A 22,726-nucleotide genomic window follows, 5' to 3' on the forward strand; every position below is an offset into this window, starting at 1 on the left:
AAGTGCATATATATGAGTGCTTGGTCCCTATTTGGCCGAACTGTTTGAAAAAGATTAGAAGGTCTGGTCTTGTGTGTGGCCTTCCAGGTTTCAAAAGTTCAGGCTATTTCCAGTTTCTTTCTCTCTGTCTGGCGCGTGTGATTCAGAGGGACACTCTCAGCTGCTACTCCAGTGCCATGCCTGCTTGGTTATTGTCATGCTGCCAATATGGTCATGTACTTTAACCTTCTAGAATTGTGACCCCTCAAGTACTTTTTGTATGTTGCCTTGGGCATCATGTCTCTTCACACAGCAATAGAAAAGTAACTAAAATAAGCCTAGTTTGTGTCAATGACAAAAACTTAGATCATTACAGGTTTTTTTTTTTAAATACTTCACTTCTTTATTGCCAAATATATTCCATTTATGGATAAACTTAAATTTTGTTTAACCATTTATTAGTTGACAGACATTTGAATTGTATATACTTTTTGGCTGTTGTACATCATGCTCTGATTATTCCTGTTCAGGCTTGTGTTGGGGGCATAACTTGAACATGTATCAGAGTGGAAAGTAATTAATTAATTCATGAACTAATTTATTGAGACTATATCTCACTATGTAGCCCTTACTATCCTGGAATTAGCTATGTAGATCAGATTGGCCTCAAACGCACAGAGATCCAATTGTCTCTGCCTCTTGAGTGCTGGGTTTATAGGCCTGTCACCAGCCCAGCTGGGTGGAATTTCTTTTTTCTTTTTCTTTTCTTTTTTTTTTTTTTTTTTTTTGGTTTTTCGAGACAGGGTTTCTCTGTGGTTTTGGAGCCTGTCCTGGAACTAGCTCTTGTAGACCAGGCTGGTCTCGAACTCACAGAGATCCACCTGCCTCTGCCTCCCGAGTGCTGGGATTAAAGGCGTGTACCACCACCGCCCGGCTTGGGTGGAATTTCTTATTCCACATGGTGTAATACCAGTTCTAATTGTTCTTAATAAAAACCCAGAAGGGATATGGCTGGGTGAGAGAGGAGTATATGTTGGGAGGAGACAAGAGCTCTGCAATCTGGAGATTCAGTCAGAGGATGTAGTCAGAAGCAGGATTGCCAGTTTTGGTCTGAGAATTTGATAGAGTTAAGAGGTCTCTCTAGTGGCTGGTTGCACTGCTTCTCTAATCTTTTCAGCTTCACCTCTTACTATCTGCCTCTGGGTTTTTATTAAAAACAATTAGACCCCCCATACATTCTTTCTCCCATTCTCTCTTTATTCTTTCTCCTGGTCTAGAGATAGAATCTACCTCTCTCTCATGTCCCCACTCCAAGACGACCTTTTGTGAACCCCTTCCCTCCATAAACATTAGGTCTGTTGCGTGGCCTGATCTTTTAGCCCGGGTCTGTCAAAGGTGGGAAAACTTCTGGGGGAAGTGGATGGTGCTCTCCTGACACAGCTTTTTGGCACGGGGGGTGGTAAGCCCTGTGACCATGTATGACCAGGCCATGCGCAAGCTCCCAGATCACCACCATAGTACAGCTCAGGCCCTGATCAGTCCTCTGTCTCCTTGATAGTGGTCAGGTGGCTGCATACATTTCTGCAGCTTCTGCTACAGTGGAGTGCCTGGGGAGTCTTGGCATGGCGAAGGGTTGGAGACCCACACGCACAAGAAGCAGGACCTGTTGCACCCCTGTGACACAGAATACCCAGTGTTTGTGCATTAGACATCTATCCAGGAGGCCAATGGGATCATCGAGTGTGAGGCCTGCCAGAAGACAGGTCCCAGCAAGTTTATTCCCAGCAGCAGCAACCTGCTCCTCCTAGTCACAGACCTTACTTGTGACTGTCTTTTTTTTTTTTGGTTTTTCGAGACAGGGTTTCTCTGTACCTTTTGGTTCCTGTCCTGGAACTAGCTCTTTTAGACCAGGCTGGCCTCGAACTCACAGAGATCCGCCTGCCTCTGCCTCCCAAGTGCTGGGATTAAAGGCGTGCGCCACCATCGCCCAGCTCAAGACTGTCTTTTTAATTATTTGCTTGCTTTGGATTTTTTGGGTCTAGGTCTTGTATAACTTGGCCTGGCCTTGAACTTGTTAGGTAGCCAAGGCTAGCCCTCAACTCTGGTTGTCCTGCCCCCACCTTTCTAGTCCAGGGATGCAGGAGTGCTGAAATTACAGATATGCGATACCACGCCTAGCTTTGTCATCCTGCAAGTAGCTTTCTGACTTTTTATGTCAGCCTGCATGGCAGATATATTTTAGTGATATCTATAAATGTGCTATACTGACTTTTGGGTGAAATTTTGTAGACTGGTAAACTAGAGGGTTAATTCTTTGAACTCAAAAGTAACATTGTTAGTGATGTGTGTGGAAGACTGGTTTGCTCTGTCTTAGGCATTGTTAGGAATTTTCTTCTTGGGAAGTGTGCTAGGGATCTGCTCTTCTGCACTGGCCATGCTAAACACATTCTCTCTCCCTGAATTATACTGTTAGCCCTAAAAACACTTACTGTTGTCTCTGTAATAGTCCATAGGTTTATCTATGAGTAAAGTATGTTTATCTTGAGTAAAGTATGTGTGGAGTAGTATTTTAATTTTGTATTTAATGCATGCATGTTAAGTTGTGTGTTGATTTGGTCAGGTAGGCTGTTAGAGTGACATCTCTTCCTCTCAGTGCATTTGGATAACTGAGTATCCAAATGTTGTCTATTACCACCTGAAGGGACCACCTGATGAAGCCTCCAAAGGGTATAAAGTTGATTCTGTGATAAGAGTCCTGATCTGGGAAAAACCTGGTGGGAAGAATTTAACATTTCTTAAGGGAATAGTAATGGAAGTAAGTTGAAATAGTTTACTGCTGTTTATGTATTAGATCGTAGAGAATATTTCCAGAGTTCATTCTGAAGTGTTTGAAGAAACAAATGGCTATAACGTGCCAAGACTCCTGATATCTGATAGGGAAAAATAAAATGAAGAAATTCTTTGCTTATGAGGGTCAAGGGAAGCTTTATAACTTCATAAACAGACATAACTACTTCACTTGAGGAGATGTGTTTAAGATGAGAGAGCTCATGTCAATTTTAGAGAGACTGAGAATATTCAAGTGGAGTTGTTTGTATGTTGAGATCAGGTAGCACTATGTAACCTTGGCTGGTTCGGAACTTGCTGTATAGACTAAGCTGGCCTAAATTTTATAGAGCTCTGCCCGCCTCTGTATCCTAAGTACTGTAATCAAACGCTTGTACCAGCACTCCCAGTAGGGGAAAGATTTGAGGCAATACTTTATTAAAACTCTTTGTTAATTGTTTTTTTTCTTGTATTTTATATTTATTTATTTGTGTGTTGTGGGCATATGCACCCCCCCCCCCCCGCGCCCCCCCCCCCCTCCCCAGCAGTTGTATGGATCTAGGGATCATCCTTGGGTTGTTAGTCTTGACAGCAAATGCTTTTTCTTGCTGGATTGTTTTGCCAGCCCTCTTTGTGTCTTTTTGAGGCAGATGTCACTGTATGACCCATTTGGTCCTGAAATCATCTCAGCCTACTGCCTCAGCCCCCTAGGTACTGGGATTGCATGATTGTGCCTTCATAACAAGTTGCTTGCTAGCCTTTTTGGGGGGTGTTGTTGATTGGTTTTAAGCTCCTGTACTCAAGCAATACTCCTGTGTCAGCCTCCCATATAGGTGGGACTTCTGGAAGCCCACCACCACTCATGGCTTGTTTACTTGATTAGAATGCAGTTCTTGAATTTTTTGCTTTTAGGATAAACTGACCAAAAAATTCTTCAGTTATGCATTGATCTAACGTTTCTTTGTGCACATTAACCCATTGGGTTAGCACATTCCATTTCCTTTAAAAGGATTTGTTTTATTTTTAATGGTGTGTGTATGTATTTGCGCATGTAGGCATGTTGATTTGTACACACAGATTCAGGTGCCAGTGTAGTTTGGATCCCCCTGGAGCTAGAGTGTAGGCCACCTGAAGTGGGTACTAGGAGCTGAACTTAGGTCCTCTGTAAAGAGCAGTGTGTGTTTTTGACTGCTGGCTGAATTGTCCCTCTTTGAAACAGAGTCCCAGGTATTCCAGACTGACCTGGAACTCACACTGTAGGATGACCTTCAGTTTCTGATTTTCCCATCTAGAAGCACTGCACCACCATGCTTTATGCTATGCAGAAGAATGAACCCGGGGCTTAGTGCCTATACACTACTAACTGAGCTATATCCGTAGCCTACATTTCTGAGCAGTGTGTCAGTGATAATTCTTTCCTGCTTTGGATCAGAACTCTCCCATACCACTAGATAAACTGTTCTTCTTACTTATCTTATTCCATCTTACCTCAGGTATTTTTAATATTCTCTATCTCACTCTCTTTTTTAAAAATGCGCATTGGTGTTTTGCCTGCATGAGGGTGTCAGGTATACCCTATAACTGGAGTTACATGTGGGTGCTGGGAATTGAACCTGGGTCCTCTGGACGAGCAGCCACTGCTCTTAATGATGAGCCATCTTTCCAGCCTCAAATGTGAATATTTGTATATCTCAGGAGCAAGAAGAGGATGTCAGAGTGGAGAGTTTGAAATCCTCTTAAGTGCTTGTGCTTCATGATGGAGCAGGAAATAACTTTTAACTGCTGAACCTTCTTTCCAACTCAGATGCTGTTTATTTTATTCTTTATCAGTTTTATTTATTATTGTTTGAGATTTTTTGTACATGTACATAATACATTTTTATCATAATTTCTCATATCCCCTCCAGATCCTCCCAGACCCCCTTTCCAACTCATTCCTTCTCAACTTCATGTTCTCATAATCCGTTGAGTTCAGCCATTGCTGTATGCTTGTGAATAGGGGTAGCCACTGGAGCAAGGGCACCTACCAAATGAATTTTCTCAAGTTTAACAACCTTTAACTGTAAAAGCTCTGCCAACTAGTGGTGGGTTTATGAGCCCCTCCCCTCACTTACCCTGTGAGTTTGCCTGGTTTGATTTTACTCATACAGCCATAGCTGCTGAGAATTCACTGAAGCAGCCATTTATTTAGTAGTTCTCTTACAGGACACTTATGTACTGCTGGTTAGAAGAAAGACATCTGGGGTCCTTTTTTAAGAAGAAAATATATTTACAGGGGCTAGATGGTAGTGCATACCTTTAATTCCAGTACTCAGGCAGGAGGATCTCTGAGTTTGAGGCTGACCTGGTCTACAAAGTAAGTTCAAGGGACAGCCAATGCTACACAGACTCTGTTTTGGGGTGTGGGTATTGATCTTACATGTATGATTTTTTTTGCCTTCATGTGTATATGTGTCTGGTGCCCAGTGAAGTCAGAAGAATGCATCGGATCTTCTGTCTGCTTGTATGCCTGAAGGCCAGAAGAGGGGCACCAGACCTTATTACACAGATGGTTGTGAGCCACCATGTGGTTGCCGGGAATTGAACTCAGGACCTTTGGAAGAGCAGGCAATGCTCTTGACTGCTGAGCCATCTCTCCAGCCCCGCATCGGATCTTCTGGAACCGAAGTTATGTATGGTTGTATGCCACCATGTGGTGATTGAGAACAGAACATGGTCTTCTTGCCAGAGGAGCAAGTGCACTTATCTGCTGAGTCATCTCGCCATTCTTTCCTGCCCCAAGTACTGCGTGTGCAATCATTTAACAGTTCAGAATATTGTATCAAATCCTGAGCATTACAGGCAAAAGGAAAAAAAATATCAAGCCTTGAAGAATGTCATTATTAACTTTGACCAGTGAGAAAAAAGGTTCATGAATGCTTGACTTGCATTTTCAGTACAAGCTAACCTGCCATTCATTGAGGTTGTCAACGTCAAACTCACTGAGAATCAGGTAACCTAGTGAGGGATTAGGGATTGGACCTGCAGTACAGTGAAGTGGAGGATGCCTGGCTGGTCTGAAAGGGAACAGTCATTCATAACCCCAGCAGAACCATGTTTAGAAGAAGTATGAGGGGCTGGAGTAAAGAGCCTTGACTACTCTTCCGGAGGACCTGTGTTCAATTCCCCGCACCCACAAGGCAGCTTATAGCTGTCTATAGCTCAAGATCTGACACCCTCACACAGACATATATGCAGACAAAACACTAGTGTACATAAAATAAAAATAAGTAATTAAAAAAACCCATGAATCAGAACCAGAGCTGCTGATTTTTTTTTTTAGAAGGGGGCATCCAGTTTTTTTTCTATAGATTCTTTCAAAATAGCAAACCAGAGCTTTGATTTTTGTGTGTTATGAATTTTTATAGTTTCTTAACATCAGATTGAACTTGTAGCAGTTATGCTGCCTCTGCATCTTGAATGTTGTGATTGCAGCATGTGCTGGGAAGCCCTTTCCCTTTTGTGAATTGTTGATTAGAATTAGTCTCGGGGAGATATGAGATGTGGGTCCTTTTCTCTGTATCTCTAAGTTGGAACCTTTTAGAAATGCCTCCTGATGAAGAGGCCATTTGGGCAGTTAGCAAGTGAGATTCTTCACTGAACAGCCATTTTTATTTAATCCAAGCAGTTTCTTGACAGACCATACATACATACATACATACATACTTTTTTTCTAGGAAAATTCACTAGATATTTTTACTTTCAAGAAAAATTAGAGGAACAAGACCTTCCAACTCAACTCCACCCTGTTAAGTAGTGATTTTTCTCCTGGTTTTTCCATTGTGCAGAATGCCTCTTTAGTGTTTATCATAGTTATAACTGATAGTTAATATAGTAATATAATAATAATATAACTGGTAGTTAATACAACTGATGTTCTGGGTCAGCCACCATGCCTGGTTTGTTAAACCTAATTTTTTATTACAGTCAAGTTAATTTGGCTCTCATAGAATTTCTTTGCACAACAGTATAACATAATATTTTTTACTACAGCAACATTATCTAGCCCAGCAAGTTGAAGAAACATAAATACTTGATCAGTTAAACTCTTTATGTTACTTGCTTGTTCTTGCCTCTGACATATTTTAATGAACTTTTTTTTTCTCTCTCTCTCTTTTTTTTTTTTGGTCTTTGATCAATTGCTGAAACTGCAATAGTCTTTTTGACCTACTCTTTGGGTAACACTTTTTTCCCCCCAGTAGAGATGTTCATTGTGTATTGATTGAATTTGTCACCAATGCTTTGGAAACCCATACCAGGTTTTGGTTAGGAAGAGATTGTATTTAACCTTGAAGAGGAGCAAAATCAAGGGTCCCCTATGGGAACTCCTAAAATTTTCAAATTATTCATTCATACATTTTATGACAGTTTTTTTCTTAAGTTGAGTAAGATTTGAGCCCTTGTGTCTCTGACTCTCAGGTCAGTGTCTTTAGGTATGAAGTAGAGAGAAAAGGAATTTGTATTTTTTTACATTATTCCTAGTTGAGCAATGCTTTTTTTAAGCTTGGAGTTAAGGCAGGAAAGTAGAAAGTTTCTCCCTTAAAAATGAAAGCTTAGGAAGGACCAGAAGCTAAGTCCTTCCTAAGGTCTGTGTAGGTCTGGCTACACAGGGCTTCTTCAGTTCTTAGACCGTGGAGTTTTGTAGTCTTTTCTTGAGGTTTTCTGATCAGATGTTGTGTGACAAGTGATGATCTCTTTGCCATTCTGCACCACCCCCTCCTAAATTAGATACATTCCCCCTCTGCTTCCAGACGTCTCCATCTCTTGGTCTCTTGACAGAGCAATCATTTATCAAGTTGTTTCACAAGTTGTCGGGAGGGGGCCCTGGGAACTTGAGTTTGTTTCGTCCTTTTGTTGGCGCTCCACAGGATCTTCCAGCTCAGTCTCCAGCCAACTGCTGAGAGTTGCTGGACTCCAGGAGCAAACGTTAAAGGGGCCGCCTTTCATCTTACTGCTTCTTCAACCTTCATCCTAGATTGCAGCTTATTGGGATTCTGATCACTCTATATTGGCATATATACTCTTCATGTGGGTGCAAAAATTAGATTTTTGTTTTCCTTAGCAAGTCTCTCTTTTCATCATATCCAGTCATTGACTATTTTGAGTTACACATACTACTTACTCTCCTTGTGGATGGCTGAGTGTGTTTGTGTGTGACTGCTTGTTCATTTTCTATTTCCCCTTCATTCTTGCCCTCTTTCATCTCTTACTGGCAGCAAATCATCATAGATGTATAAAAGTAGATTCTCTTGCTTTTTATAAGCTGTATTATTTTTGATATATTTTTAACTTAACAAGGTGTCTGTCTCTTGATGTTGCACTGTACATGAGTACTTTCCTAAATAGTATAAAGATTTGAAAATAAATTTTGTCAAGCCTTAAGGAATAAGATAAATATTATTGTTTGTTATTTGAAGCTAAACAAGTTTTTCTAAGTGTCTGAGAAGGCAAAGACTCTTACACCTAAGGATTTTATATGAAGAATGTTAACCAGGTTTTTGACCATGAGTTTGAAAAACTCATGTTGCATATTGTAATTTAATAGTTTGGAATAACATTCATGTTACAGGTTAATGGGTATTGAATAAAGATATAATGTCAATGAGGCTTTTTTTTCTGTGATCCTAGAATATTTTCTACAATAATTTATAATAAAACTTTTAAACAATAGGCTGGAGAGCTAACTCTGGGTTAGAAGCACTGGCTACTCTTTAAGGGGGCCTGAATTCAAATCCCAGCATCCACGTGGTGGTTCACAATCATCTAACTCTGGTTTCAAGGAATCTGATGCCATATTCTGACCTCCATGGAATCCTTCACACAGATAGTATAAATACATACATGCATACCTACATTCATACATGTGCACGCATGCATACAAACACAAATTATTTTTATAAAATTAAAAATTAACAGGAAATTGTAAGAATTGGTATATTCATGATACTGTTTTTTTAAGTGCCTCTTTAGAAATGCAATAAAGTATGCTTTGCCCAGTAGACTATTTTATAGTTCTGACTCTGAAATGAGTCTGTTTCATCAAAAGTACATCTGAGTCAGAGTACTCGGTATGGAGAATCCCATCTGTAATTCCAGTTAATAGACCTCTTCTGGCCTTCAGGGGAGTTCTTATGATTTGATTCCTATATTCAAACTATCTTTTAAATTAACCAATTTAAAAAAAATTTAAGATTTATTTTATTGGCTAGGCAGTGGTAGCTCACGCCTTTAATCCCAGCACTCAGGAAGGCAGAGGCAGGTGGATCTTTGAGTTAGAGGCTACAGAGTGAGTTCTAGGACAGCCGAGATACACTGAGAAACCCTGTCTAGAACCCCCCACCCCAATACAAAAAGATTTATTATTTTAAGCATGTGAGTGTGTGTCTCTCTGTGTGTATGTCTGTCTGTGCATGTGAGTGTAGTTGCCCACAGGGGCCAGAAGAGGTCTTGGATCCTCTGGTGCTTGTGAGCAGCCCTACCTGGGTGCTGGGAACCAGACAGAGTCCACTACAAGAATGGCATGTGACATGTGATTTTAGCCACAGAACCATCACTCTAGTCATCCTTAATTTTTTTTCTCCCACTTTGTAAGGTGTATGCTTTTAATCCAGCACTCTGGCAGAAGTCAAACTCAAAGCCAATCTGGTCTACACACAAGGTTCCAAGGCTACATAATGAGACCCCGTCTAAAACAATTAATTAAATGCCACACATTTAAAAATCATATTTTAATTACTTTGTGTGTTGTGTGAAGGGGAACTCTCATTGTCACAATGTACATATGGAAGTTAGAGGACAGCTTGGCGGAACTGATTCTTTCCACCATGTGGGTCCCAGGGGTTTCAGTCCAACTGTCTATCTGTCATGGTACTGGGGATTGAACCTAGGGTTTTGCAGTTGTGAGGCTAACTTATTCTCTGAGCAATATCTTCAGCAAATTACTAACTTTTAGTATGAAAATGGGTCCTCAATGTTTGCCCATAAGACAGTTTTTTTCCTTTTTCTTTTTTTACTCTTTTTGGTTTCTCCAGACAGGGTTTCTCTGTAACAGTCCTGAATGTCTGGAACTCAGCCCTGTAGACCAGTCTGGCCTCAGACTACACCTGTCTTTGCCTCCCAAGTACTGGGATTAAAGACGTGCACCCCCACCACACGACTCAAGATTTATTTTTATTGTTTTAGCTAAATACATTAATTCTTAGTTATTGTTCACAGTAAAACTTAACAAAATTATATATTCTAAGGAAAATATTTTCCTTATTAGCAGTACTATTCAAATATCGTTATCACTTAAGTTCTTTGATATTAGGCTGAAGAAACAATCAGGAATCAGGATCTTGTTAATTTTAAAAATTTAGTAGTTAGCCGCCAATTTTGATCATCCTCCTGTTTTAGCCCCCTCAGTGCTGGAGTTACAGGCCCAAGCCAGAATGCCTGGCTAGTAGGGTTTTTGTTATTTATTGGGTCTACAGACTTTATTTGTAGATTTAGAAGTTGAAGTAGGACAAATAGTCTGCCCCTTGCTCAACAGGCTGGCCTGGGACTGGGTTTTCAGTCTTAGTGTTCTGTTTGACCTGTAGGACCTGAGTCACGGAGACTGCAACGCAGGATAGCTTTGTAGGCTTGAGTGAGCAAGTAGACCCTATAATGTAAGAAGAGGGAAGAGAGAAAGTCAGCAGCCAGATGGACAGCCAATCCTCTTTATTGAGGGTATTGGCCTCTGGGAGAGGGGTTGGGGCCCTCACGCACAGCTTGTTCATTGGCACTGCCTCCAGAATCCTGTGGCTTCATCACATCTGGACACTCAGGAGGGCTGGAGAAGGGCTCTATGCTCAGTGCTCCAAAGGCATCAGCTGCTCGGAAGGCCAGGCTCACTGTGGCTGGGGCCTGTGGCCCTGCTGTCTGGCTAGTAAAACCATACTACTCTAGAGTTTTCCTGTCATCAAGGAGCTGGCCATCCTTGTACAGCTGCTGCTCATCGGACATCCTTGTGAGGATGCTCTCTCAGTGCTGCACTTCAGCTCAAACTCGGTACTTGACTCCTGGGTGTCTGTGAAGATGGTGGTCTTGTGGTGCCAGATCATGAGAAGCTTGTCCCGAGAATTTATTCTTTCAGGAAAAGTTAAGTTAGTCATGAAAACCCAATGTTGAAGGATTTCCTAGATACACTTGGTAAAAATAGCACCTTAAAAAAAAAAAAAAAAGACGGGTTGATTTCTCTGCATATCTGTCCTGGAACTCACTCAGGCTGGCCTTGAACGCTCAGAGATCTATCTGCCTCTGCATCCCAAGTGCTAGATTAAAGGTATATATTGCTATGACCAACATCCTTGTTTTTTGTTATATCTATCTATCTATCTATCTATCTAATCTATCTTGTATATAATATCCTGTGTACGTGTATGCCTGAAGGCCAGAAGAGGGCAACAGACTTCATTACAGATGGTTGTGAGCCACCATGTGATTGCTGGGAATTGAACTCAGGACCTTTGGAAGAGCAGGTAATGCTCTTAACCACTGAGCCATCTCTCCAGCCCCCCAACATCCTTGTTTTATGGCACAAAACCTTTAAAGAAAAGAACAAAGGTGTCTCTCTTTAGGTCACATAAAATTTAACTGATGAGGTTTTATGTAAGGTCTATCCTTATACTTTCTATGAAATATCAAGCTATTGTCTGATCTTCATCTCCTGACAGACTTTTCTGCAGACCTGGCTGTTACCTGCAAAATGTAGCTTTCCTTATAAGAAATGAGAGTTGAAATATGCATATCAAAGAGAAAGCAAGAAAAAGAAGACAATTTTGTTTTTAGTAGACTAAAGAGAGACTTATCAAGAAGATAAGTAACTTACTACCCTTCCAGATACTTCTCAACAAGACAGTCACATAAACATTACAGATACACTTTGTCTGCTAGACTATAGACTAAATGGCCAAAGAACTTAGAACTCTGTGCCTCTGTTATGGTTTTGTTTTTTCTTCCTCCCTCCTGACTTGACTTGGTCTCACTATGTAGCACTGACTGTCTGGAACTAGTTCTGTAGACCAGGCTGGCTTTCAGCTCACAGAGATCCACCCATCTCTGCTTTCCAGTGCTAGGATTAAAGGCATGCACCGCCGTTACCACCTCCCAGCTGATGATTGTGTTTCTAATGTATAACTTAGAGGATTTCAGGACTTACTAGTATGTTAAAAGGATGCTGGTCAAGGTAGCAAGTCTTGACTGTTCATCATCTGAAGCACACGGGAAGGGTGGTTGGATCTTTGCCCTTTGCTACAGTCAAGAAAATGAATGAGGAATAATGCTGGAAGACTCAAGTACCTTAGTGTATTTGGGGGATAATCTTATAAATAGAACCACTTAATTTTATTTTAGTTTAGTCAGTAATGTTGTATTGCTGTATGCCAATTAGAGACCAGTTACCATTATTTACATAGAACAATGCATCATTTATTCAAATCTTTTGAAAGCTTCTTTTAAAAAGTCTCCAGGGATTCTCACCAGTTGCTAATGGTTTCCTTCCTTTAGAAGGTGCGAATGTCGTCGTCGTCTTCTTCTTCTTCTTCTTCTTCTTCTTCTTCTTCTTCTTCTTCTTCTTCTTTCCTCCTTCTCCTCCTCCTCCTCCTCCTCCTCCTCCTCCTCCTCTCCCTCTCCCTCTTCCCTTCTTTTTTTTTGAGGGCTGTTATGAGAGGATAAGTTAAAAATCTTTGGATTTTTCTGTCTTTATAGATGATGTATTTGTAGATTGAAGATTTTTAATTGAAACAAGACTAAGATATAATTATTTGGTTGAAATTCTTTGTGAAACAACTCCAGAGATGTGATTGACATGACGAACTTGCTGTAAGAATTTTATGGCTAATAAAATTCCCTGAGAAGGTCATACCAAGAAAAAAAATAGCTTGGTGTTGTGGTCCATGCCTGCAATTCCAGCAGAGGATCACCCACTGCACATTTCAGGCAAGACTGGAAAGCTTTAACAAAAACAAAACAAAAGGCCTGGGGGAGTAACCTCAGTGATTGGTGTCTGCTGCAATTCCATCCACAGAAGGCAGAGGCAGCATAGAAGAATAAAAGAGAGGGCTTCAGGAAGATTCCTGATACCAATTTAATTAAACCTTTTCCCACATTTGTGCCCACCCCACTCCCCACAGAACACCACACATACATGCAAAAAAGCGCCACCAGCCGGGCGATGGTGGCGCACGCCTTTAATCCCAGCACTCGGGAGGCAGAGGCAGGCGGATCTCTGTGAGTTCGAGACCAGCCTGGTCTACACGAGCTAGTTCCAGGACAGGCTCCAAAGCCACAGAGAAACCCTGTCTCGAAAAACCAAAAAAAAAAAAAAAAGCGCCACCATACACAGTCTTTTAATCTCCTCCAGAAACCACATGTATGCACAAATCCCCACAAAAGCATACAATTCCCCTACAAAAACCCATGAAAAGAAGAAAAGAAATGTTTCAAAAGTAAGGAAGGAGGTGTGACAAGGTCTATGGAGCTTATTTCAGCAAATGCTACTTAATAAGTAAACTCATCACATTAAATTCAAGAGACTAATTGAATTAGTAAGGTTTGTTTTATTTTCTATTCAGAAGATTCTGACAGGACTGAGAACACCACCACCCCACAATCCTCCAAATCACGAAACTGTTAAACAAGAAGAGTTTTTTTTTTTTTTTTTAATATTTATTTATTATGGATATAATATTCTGTTTGCATATATGCCTGCTAGAAGAGGACACCAGACCTCATTACAGATGGTTGTGAGCCACCATGTGGTTGCTGGGAATCGAACTCGGGTCCTTTGGAAGAGCACGCAATGCTCTTAACCGCTGAGCCATCTCTCCAGCCCTAAACAAGAAGAGTTTTATGTACGATTTCAGAGTTTGTTTCTGCTGAACTTACTGTGACACTGATGAGGGCAGCTTATTCATAGGGCTGGGGAAATGGGTCAGCAGGTAAGAGCGATTGCTGCTCTTGGAGAAGACCCGAGTTCTCTTCCCACCATCTATACTCGTGACTCCAGCTCCAGGGAATCTGTTGCCACTGGCCCTTGAGGGCACCTGCACTCACATGCACATACAGATCCATAATTAAAAAGAAAATCTTTGGGGAAAAAAGATTGCTAGCTTTCATCTGCAGTATTCTGATCCAGCAGGAGGCTTGGGAGTTGCAATTTAAATAGGAGATGGGTGATTTGGTCCATAGACTACTTATTGAAAAATAATTTATCAGAAACATTTTCAGGCTTTTAGAATGTGCTTCTGAAAAAGAAGGAAATCAAAATAAGCCATCAAAAAAAAAATAGGTGGTCTCAAGGCCTGGTACCAACATCATCCATCAGATGCTTTTGGTCAAAAATGTCAACTTCCCAGCCAGTGGGTGGTGGTGCACTTTAATCCCAGCACTTGGGAGGCAGAGGCAGGCTGATCTCTGAGTTTAAGGCCAGCCTGGTCTAGAGCAAGTTCCTAGACAGACAGAGCTACACAGAGAAACCCTGTCTTGGGGGCTAGAGAGATGGCTTAGAGGTTAAGAGCATTGCCTGTTCTTCCAAAGGTCCTGAGTTCAATTCCCAGCAACCACATGGTGGCTCACAACCATCTGTAATGAGGTCTGGTGCCCTCTCCTGGCCTGCAGGCATACATGCAGACAGAATATTGTATGCATAATAAATAAATAAACAAATTACTATTTAAAAAAAAAAGAAGCCCTGTCTTAAAAAACAGAAACAAACCAACCAAAAAAAAAAAAAACCACTAAAAATGAGCAAAATTTTAAAATAAAAAAGGGCATCCGTTTCGTCCGTTTGTGGTAAGTGTATAACTGATCACAGTACAGGAGTTCATGGTCATCCTGAGAGTCCCTCTTTTAAGCTCCTTCCTGGCAGTAAGTTAAAAAATGAATTAATGATGTAATCTGAGACTATAACATTTAATAAAGCCAGCATTCTAATTACTGTAGACCAGGTGCTAAAACAGAATTCTCATAGTAGCACACTTCACAGTATTTTCTCATAAAACCAACACGTATCTTGGTGTTTGAATGCTTTTTTGTTGTTCACAAACAGCGTTTGTTTGGTTTTTTTCCCAGACTGGGTCTCTCTGTGTAACAGGCTCTGACTATCTTGAATCAGGTTGGCCTTGAACTCAAAGAGCTCCACCGGCCTTTGCCTTCTGAATGCTGACATTAAAGATGTGTACCACTATGCCCTGCATGTAACATTTTTATTATGGAAATGTTATTTGCAAAAGTCTATGGAAGTTCTCAAAGGTAGAGACAATGTCTCCATTCTTGTCTCCATCAAAGAAAGCGTAAGAAAGTGAGGATTTAGGGGAAGTTCATCATAGCAGAGGTAGCTCTCAAATAACAGGTGGGGAGTAGGCTTCACTAGAGAGCTTGCTGCTTGACTTGCAGCAAACTTTAATGGGGGATTGTTTAGGAGTGGGACGAGGTGGAGAATTTCTGGAAGGGGTTGTCACTTCTTTCCAGAACAGTATTTATTTCCCTTTTCTGTACAAGTACCTTAAGCAAGCCTCTCAAGATTTCCTGGGTGCGGAATGTCCTCAGCTGGTTCATGGGAGCGGGTAGTTTTCCAAGGCTAATGAGATGGAGATGTGTATAATGAAGCACAAAACCTTGGTGGTCATTGCAGTGGCATAATGTCCTGCGGTTGTAAAGTTCTGTACTTGCGTCACCCTTTAGTTACTTAAGTTTGCCCTTTTCCCTTATGGTTATCTAGTACGTGGCTTCTTAAACTTTTTCCATTTAGAACTGCTTTATATGACCTGGATAGATAAATAAACAAAATTGGTATAGAAACCAAACATTTACTGATTATAAACATAAAAATATATTATAAAGCAGTGCTTTTTTCTTAATATTTTACCTTTTATTAAGCACAAAATCAAATTTGTATACTAATGAAATTGTTCGGCTAGCTTATTTTTACCTGATGCAATTAACTTTTGGCTGGCTCTGCAGGATGGTGAATATCTTTTACTGTACTCATGGTTTGCCCAGCATTTCAATTTTCCTGCCAAAATCAACCAAACTTTGTTTTATCCTGGATCTCACTCTGTAGACCAGGCTGCCCTCAAACTCAGAGAGATCCCCCTGCTTCTGCCTCCCAAGTACTGGGATTAAAGGCGTGCACCACCATGTCCTCCTTCAAACAGCAATTACTCCCCCTCCATGGTTTCTCTGTGTAATGGTCCTAGCTGTATTTGAACTAGCTCTTGTAGACCATTAAACAGCAATTTTTAAAATCAAGCATTTTGACAGAGTGCAATCCAAAAGCTATACTAATTTGGCACTTAATGTTCTGAGGAATAATGGATGAAAATGTCTTTGTTTTCGGTAATTAAATTATGTTAGACAGGTTGTACTACAGAGCTATTACGATCCCACCCTTGTTGGTTAGTTTTTGTCAACTTGACACAAACTTAGAGTTATCTGGGAAGTGGAATTGCCTTCATCAGATGAACGCCTGTGAGCATTTCACTGAGGGCATTTTCTTCATTGCTGTTTGGTGTGGGGGAGCCCAGCCTAGTGTGGGTGGTGACACCTTTGGGCAGGTGGTACAGCGTATAGAAAAGAAAACTGAGTAAGTTATGGAAAGCAAGGCAGTGAACAGTGTTTCTCTGTGACCTCTGTATAGGTTCTTATCTTACCCTGCTTAAGTACCTTATTTTTTGAAACAGGATCTCACACTGGGACCTGGGCTGACTTGATTAAGCTGGACAGGCTGGGTGGTAAGCCCCAGCCAGGTTCCTCCTGTCTCCTTCTATAGCACTGGCATTGGAGCCACCGTGCATGTCTTTTTACCCAGGTGCTGGAAAGTAGATCGTCCTCTTCTTGGCAAACATTTTGTTTGTTTTTCGAGATAGGGTTTCTCTGTGTTTCTTCGAAGCCTGTCCTGGAACTCGCTCTGTAGATCAGGCTCACCTTGAATTCACAGAGATCCACCTGCCTCTGCTTCCCGAGTTCTTGGAATCTGAACTTGGGTCTTCCATGCTTATATGGCAAGCACATAATTATAGAAGGAGACAGGATTCAGTTCTCTCCTTTTTTTAACATGTGGGTTCCAGCGATCAAACTAAGATTGTCAGGCTTGACTTGAAGACCCCTTACCCATTAGTCCATTCACTGGCCCTCATTCATTCTTTACCTCTTCTCTTCAAATTCAGAGAAGAGTTTGGTATACTCTGATGGTCTCAAAAGTTGTGGTATTTACTTGTTAACACTACGAATCCAGCGAGTTGTCTTCTGACCTCCATAGTGTATTGTGAAATTGTGAAATAAGCTCTGGTACACGCAGTCATAAAATGCAAAAAAAAAATGTTCACTACAAATGAAAAAAGGAATGAGGGCCTGGAGAGATGCTCAGCAGTTAAGAGCACTACTGTCTTGTTCTTCCAGAGAACCTTGGTTCAATTCCCAGCACACATGGCAGCTCATAACTGTTACTTTAGTTTCCGGGACTATAAAGCCTTCTCCTCAGCTCTTTGATTGTACATACTGCATGCATGTGACACACAAATATACATCCAGACAATATCCATAAACACAGATGGTATGGTGGGTGGGAATGAATTAGTAGGTAGAAGTAGTACTGAGCTAAGCAACTTTGGTAATGAGTGAAGGGTGAAAGAAACGATAAACCAGAAGCACTGTTGGTGAATTAATTTCTCACAAGTTGTAGGCATGTAAGTAACTATTCTTCTGGTATGTGTGTAAACTAAAGTAAGTAAATGAATGACTAGATGTAGTCTAAACTATGCAGGAAGCTGATGTGGGTGAATCTCCTAGAAGGCTCAAGACTAGCTAGACAGCACAGGGGAGACCCTGTCTCCTTTCTTCAAAAGCAAATGAACTGTCTCTGGCAGGAGCAAGGAAAGGCAACTTCATTCATAAGGTAAAGGTTTTAGAGTTGGAGACATTAGCATAAGTCAGTTTATACAAAAGGCAGTTTGACTTCCGGAACTTCTTACCATTCTCCTGTGTACCAAGAAGGGACCAGACCATAGTGGTAGAGCTTTATCATTAATTGGGAGGATGTTTGTCTCATTTTGTGCATGTGGCCCCTAAAAAAGTCAACTTTGGGTCCTCTGCAAGAAAAGCAAATGCTCTTCACTTTTGAGGCATCTCTTCAGCCCCCTTTTAAAACTAAGTGTCCAGTTAAGGTTGGCTTAGGTGTGTGTGCTGAAACATGTCTTTAATTCTAGCATCTGTGAGGCAGAGGCAGGCAGGATCACATAGTGAGATGCTTGCTCAAAAGAGAATAGAAGTTTGTAGATCTTTGGCTATGGAAGCATATAGGGCAGTTAAGACTAATAACTTGCCTGGAAGAAGAGGGTTCAGCTCTTATGAGCTCTTATTGCTTTTGCAGGTGACCTGTGTTTGCTTCCCAATACTCACATGGTGACTCACAACCACGTGTAATTTCTAGTTCTGAGGACTCTTGAACACACATTGGTGCACATAAACTCATTCAGACAAATACATGTATTTATTAAGCAAATAGATATGTAACTTATTATAAAGTATGAATAGTCTTACAAATCTGAATTGTTAATATGTAGCGTTGAGAAGTTTCTTATGGATGGGCCAGCAAGATGACTCAATGACTAAAGGTGTTTGCAGCCAAGACTGATAGATAGCCTGAGTTCAGTTCTTGGAACCTGTGTGGTAGAAGGAGAGAATTGGACCCCACGAACTGCCCTGTGGCATACCCGTACCTGTCACATGTGAACATACATCTAAACACACGAAACAGGAAAAATCTAGCATAATTTTTCTAAAGGTCCCTGTAGCAAGTAAGCTGACTAATATTAGAGAAGTAATTCCCATCACAAGCATTAAACCAGAATGCGTGATTGACAAAACATAAGCACCTTCTGCCAGGAAAGCTTGGTGCCTCTGTTTCAAACTGATTTCCTCCTTGTTTACGGCCCCTTGGGCCCCAGTGCCATAAAGACTCCTTCTGAGTAGATGTGTGGCTGAGTAGATGTGGGGCTGAGGCTTTAGCCTCTTGGTCTCACGGTTGTGCCTAGGGCCATAGGCTACTTGTCATACTCAGAACTTTCCGCACCATTATGCCCAATATTGTGACAGCAAAGTGGCCATTGGAAACTTTGGTGTGCTGGGCAATGGCAAGTACCAGTGATGCACTACAGTTGCTCACAAGTCACAGAAAGAGAGCCTGGGTAGGAATCAAGAAATTACTAGTCCTGCTGTCAGGTGGCTTTTGTCTGCAGAAATAAAAATCTGACTTCCACTCTCAGCATTTAAATGGTAGAAAGAGAAAACCAACCCCCAAAAGTTGTCCTCTGACCTCCACATGCATAAATAATAAATAAATGCAAAAATGGGCTATTACTGTTGTATATCCCCGAAGAACAATCCTGAGTTTCTTGGTCCTCTTTAAAAAAAAAACTTTATGTGTATGGATAATGCATATATTTGAATGTATGCATATGTATGTATCATGTATGTGCCTGGTGCCTTTTCTGAAATGTTGTTAGGTCCTCTGGAACTGGAGTTACAGATGGTTATTAGGTGCTCTGTGGGTGCTGGGACCCTAACCCAGGCCTTCTGCAAGTACTCTTAACCACCAAACCATCTTTGCAGCCCCAAATTTTTGACCCTCTTAAGGAGCTAGCCATGGACTGTTTACAGTAGACAATTTTTGGTGTGATGACCTAAAAAGTTTTTACTCATTGTGCTCAAGGCACTGAACGGGGTGAAATATTCTCCACCTTCAACACTCTGAAAGATGAGTGCACTGACACTCTCCCGTGCTTTCCAAAATATCCTAGTGTTTGTGCTCAGGTTTCCATGCATGCTGAGTGGATTACTTCTTACTCAAGAGTCTATAGGGGGAGAGACGTTGCACTGAGTGTGTTGACTCCTTACCAGGGAAGTGCCACTCCTAGCAAATTCTATGAATGCTTCAAGACAGCATTGGGCCTATTAGAAAGTGGACTTGCTATAGGCAAAAGCAACAAGGAGAAGCTTGAGTTCAGAGAGATTTTCTTGCAGCCTCCCTGTGCTGACACTAAAGTTACTCTTTCTTTCTTGGTCTTTTGAAATGGAACTCACTCTGTAGATCAGGCTGGCCTCTCAAGTGCTGGTGTTAAAGATGTGTACCACCACGTCCCCTCCCTCACTTGATATTTTTATTAATTCTTTAGGAATTTCACAATGTATTTAGATCATACTCGCTACCACCCCTCCTACTCTTAACTCCTTCCAAATTCACTTCCCACTTCCCTACTCCCTCTTGTCCTTTTTAAAGTTTGCATTCATAACCCACCCCAAATCTAATTTGTGCTGCTTATAGCCCCAGTTATGTGGCTACCCACTGGAGTGTGGTCAGTTACTTAAGGAAAACTGCTTTCTCCTGTATTGGGTGGGGATCATGAGGAGGTGACCACACATTCATGAATTGTAGTAGTTTTGCCATGTTCCAAAGACACTTGTTTGGCTTTGGTCCCTCGCTGCCATGTGCTGCCTCCTCCAACCCCCTTTTTTGTCTCTTACAGTCTTTGTTTGTGAGAGGCTCTTAGCAATGTTTTTTGTTGTTTGTTTTTGAGACATAGTTTCTCTGTGTGTCCTGGAACTTGCTCTGCCTTGAACTCACAGAGATCACCTGCCTTTGCCTCCTGTGTGGTGGGGTTAAGGGTGTGTACCACCACTGCCTGTCAGGGTCTTTTTTTTTATTTTTTTTATTTTTATTTATTTATTAAGGATTTCTGCCTCCTCCCCGCAACCGCTTCCCATTTCCCCCCCTCCTCCGATCAAGTCCCTCTCCCTCATCTGCTCGAAGAGCAATCAGGGTTCCCTGAAATCTGTACATACCCCCTTCCATTATAGTTCTGGAGCCTTATGTGGTGGTTGTCCTATTTGTGGCCGAAGAAGAATTTTCTTATTAGGAAGTCAGATTATTACTGTTGATGGTTGTGATATGCTCTGAATGTAATTTATTTTCTCTTAGAATGTAATTTATTTTCTCTTTAGTAAGAGATAAACAAGTTTGGTGTGGTGATGTACCACTCCAGATGTGATCCCAGCACTCAGGAAGCAGAAGCTAGTTAAGAGTTCAAAGCCATCCTGCTCTACATAGTGAGTTCTAGGCTAGCCAGGGCTAAGTAGTGAGACCCTGTCTCATAAATAAATAAACAAAGGCAGATATAATGGCTGAAGCAGGTAAAGAAGTTGTTGCCTCATATCCATGCTTGTGCCATGACATTTACACCATGGCACATATGATTGATAGGTAGAGAGAGATATGTATGTAATTTTAAAAGTTAATGAAGTTTTTGTTATTTTTATTCTTTTAGTAAATATCACTTGAGGTCTGTCTGCTCAGCAATTTTGAAAAACCACCAGGATGAACTGCCACATAGTTAGCATTGTTAGGACTATTTTGGCTTACAGTTTTGGTACTTCATTGTTTGTATATTTATTGCTGTGCTGGATATAGGGGGGTGGCTCTGGACAAACAAATCCCATGTACACATGTGGAAGTCAAAGAACAACTTTTGAGAGTTGGTTCTCTCCTTCTGTGGATTCTGGGGTTGCCGGATTGCATAATTAAGATTATGAGGAGGCCTTTTTTGCTTGGATGTTGTGTTGGGTATGAAAATTAGAGACTTTGTTTGCAAGCTTTTGTTAGTGTTTGTACATTTAATGTGTGATTCAAGGCATTTTCTTCTTTATTGAGTGTGGCTGAGAGAAGCCCCCAAAAAATTGGGAGAAACTTTAGTACCTTCATTGAACGCTCATGAAGTGTTCATACTGACTTGGGGAAACTCAAACTTTATCTGTTTCCCTACAAAATCTTACCTGCTTGCACACCCCCCCCCTCAGTTGCTTCCAAATTCTCATTCTAGTGTTTTCTCCTGTTATGCTTGATTTCAGATAACAAAATCTAGGCCTCAAGTGTCAGAATAAAATTTTGTAGGTCACCTTTCATGAACTTAATGTCCACAGCTGCCATACAGCACACACCAGGTTCTTAACACCAAGATCCACCAGCTAACCCAGTCTGGAGGGAATAATTTTTCCTTGAGCTGATGAAATATTTGTCCCCCACAACAAAGTATCATCAGTGTTTCTCCCCAAGGGCAAGATTGGATGAACACTAGCAAGTTCTTTATCTTGAGGTTTTGCGTTAATGATGATAGCATGAAGTCTATCCCCTTTGGATTCTGATGATCTTTTTCAAAGAGAACTCATACTATAGGGGTTAATTAAGTTTAATGTTCTATCTTTGCAACAAGATTCTAAGATAACCTAACTTAAAAGGAGAAGGCTTATTTTGACCAATGGTCTAAAAACTATTGTTATTTGACCCTGTTTATTTGAGCTTATGGTGTCATGATAAATCACATAAGGACACCTATTTGGGAACTGCACCACATGGCAGCTGGGAAGTAAAGAGAATCAAGAAGGGGGTTAGGTTTCAATATTTCCTTTTATGAGTATGGTTGTAATGATCTCATTACTTTCTTTCCAGTAGTCCTCAACTTCTTAAGGTTCTGCTCCACTCACTACCTCCTCATGGGTGTAGTCATACCTGCTTTCTTTTCATCTTATTTCTTCTTTGGAGTTCAGTCTTTGGCTGAGACTTAAATCATTCATCAGTCTTTTAGAAAGACTGCTTCCCAATGGCTAGTTTATTTCATTTATTTAGCTTGGGGATCGTTTGTTACCACTTGCTTCATGGAGGCACTAGTCAGTGTCAAGTATTTAAGCACAGGCTATTACTAATTTAAAAAAAACCTTTAACATTTCATTCTCAGATGTTGTATATAGTTTTCACTGAGTGCCTTGTTGAGGTTCACTTGCTGACTTGTGAGAGTTTCCAAGAGCCTGT

The 22,726-nt window shown here is 41.0% G+C and overlaps 1 protein-coding gene and 1 pseudogene across 5 annotated transcripts in view; one reads left to right on the top strand and one right to left on the bottom strand.

The window, feature by feature from the left end:
* The window catches only part of LOC121433858 (cat eye syndrome critical region protein 2 homolog), a 118,926-nt gene that overhangs the window by 31,716 nt on the left and 64,484 nt on the right, over positions 1-22,726 (top strand). The gene's annotated exons all lie outside the window — the stretch shown is intronic.
* LOC121432457 lies at positions 10,546-10,979 on the bottom strand (annotated as a pseudogene).

The sequence above is a fragment of the Microtus oregoni genome, unplaced genomic scaffold, assembly GCF_018167655.1.
Source record: "Microtus oregoni isolate MIOR12 unplaced genomic scaffold, Mior012 000002F_ref0000024, whole genome shotgun sequence".
In the NCBI taxonomy this organism is placed as follows: domain Eukaryota; kingdom Metazoa; phylum Chordata; class Mammalia; order Rodentia; family Cricetidae; genus Microtus; species Microtus oregoni.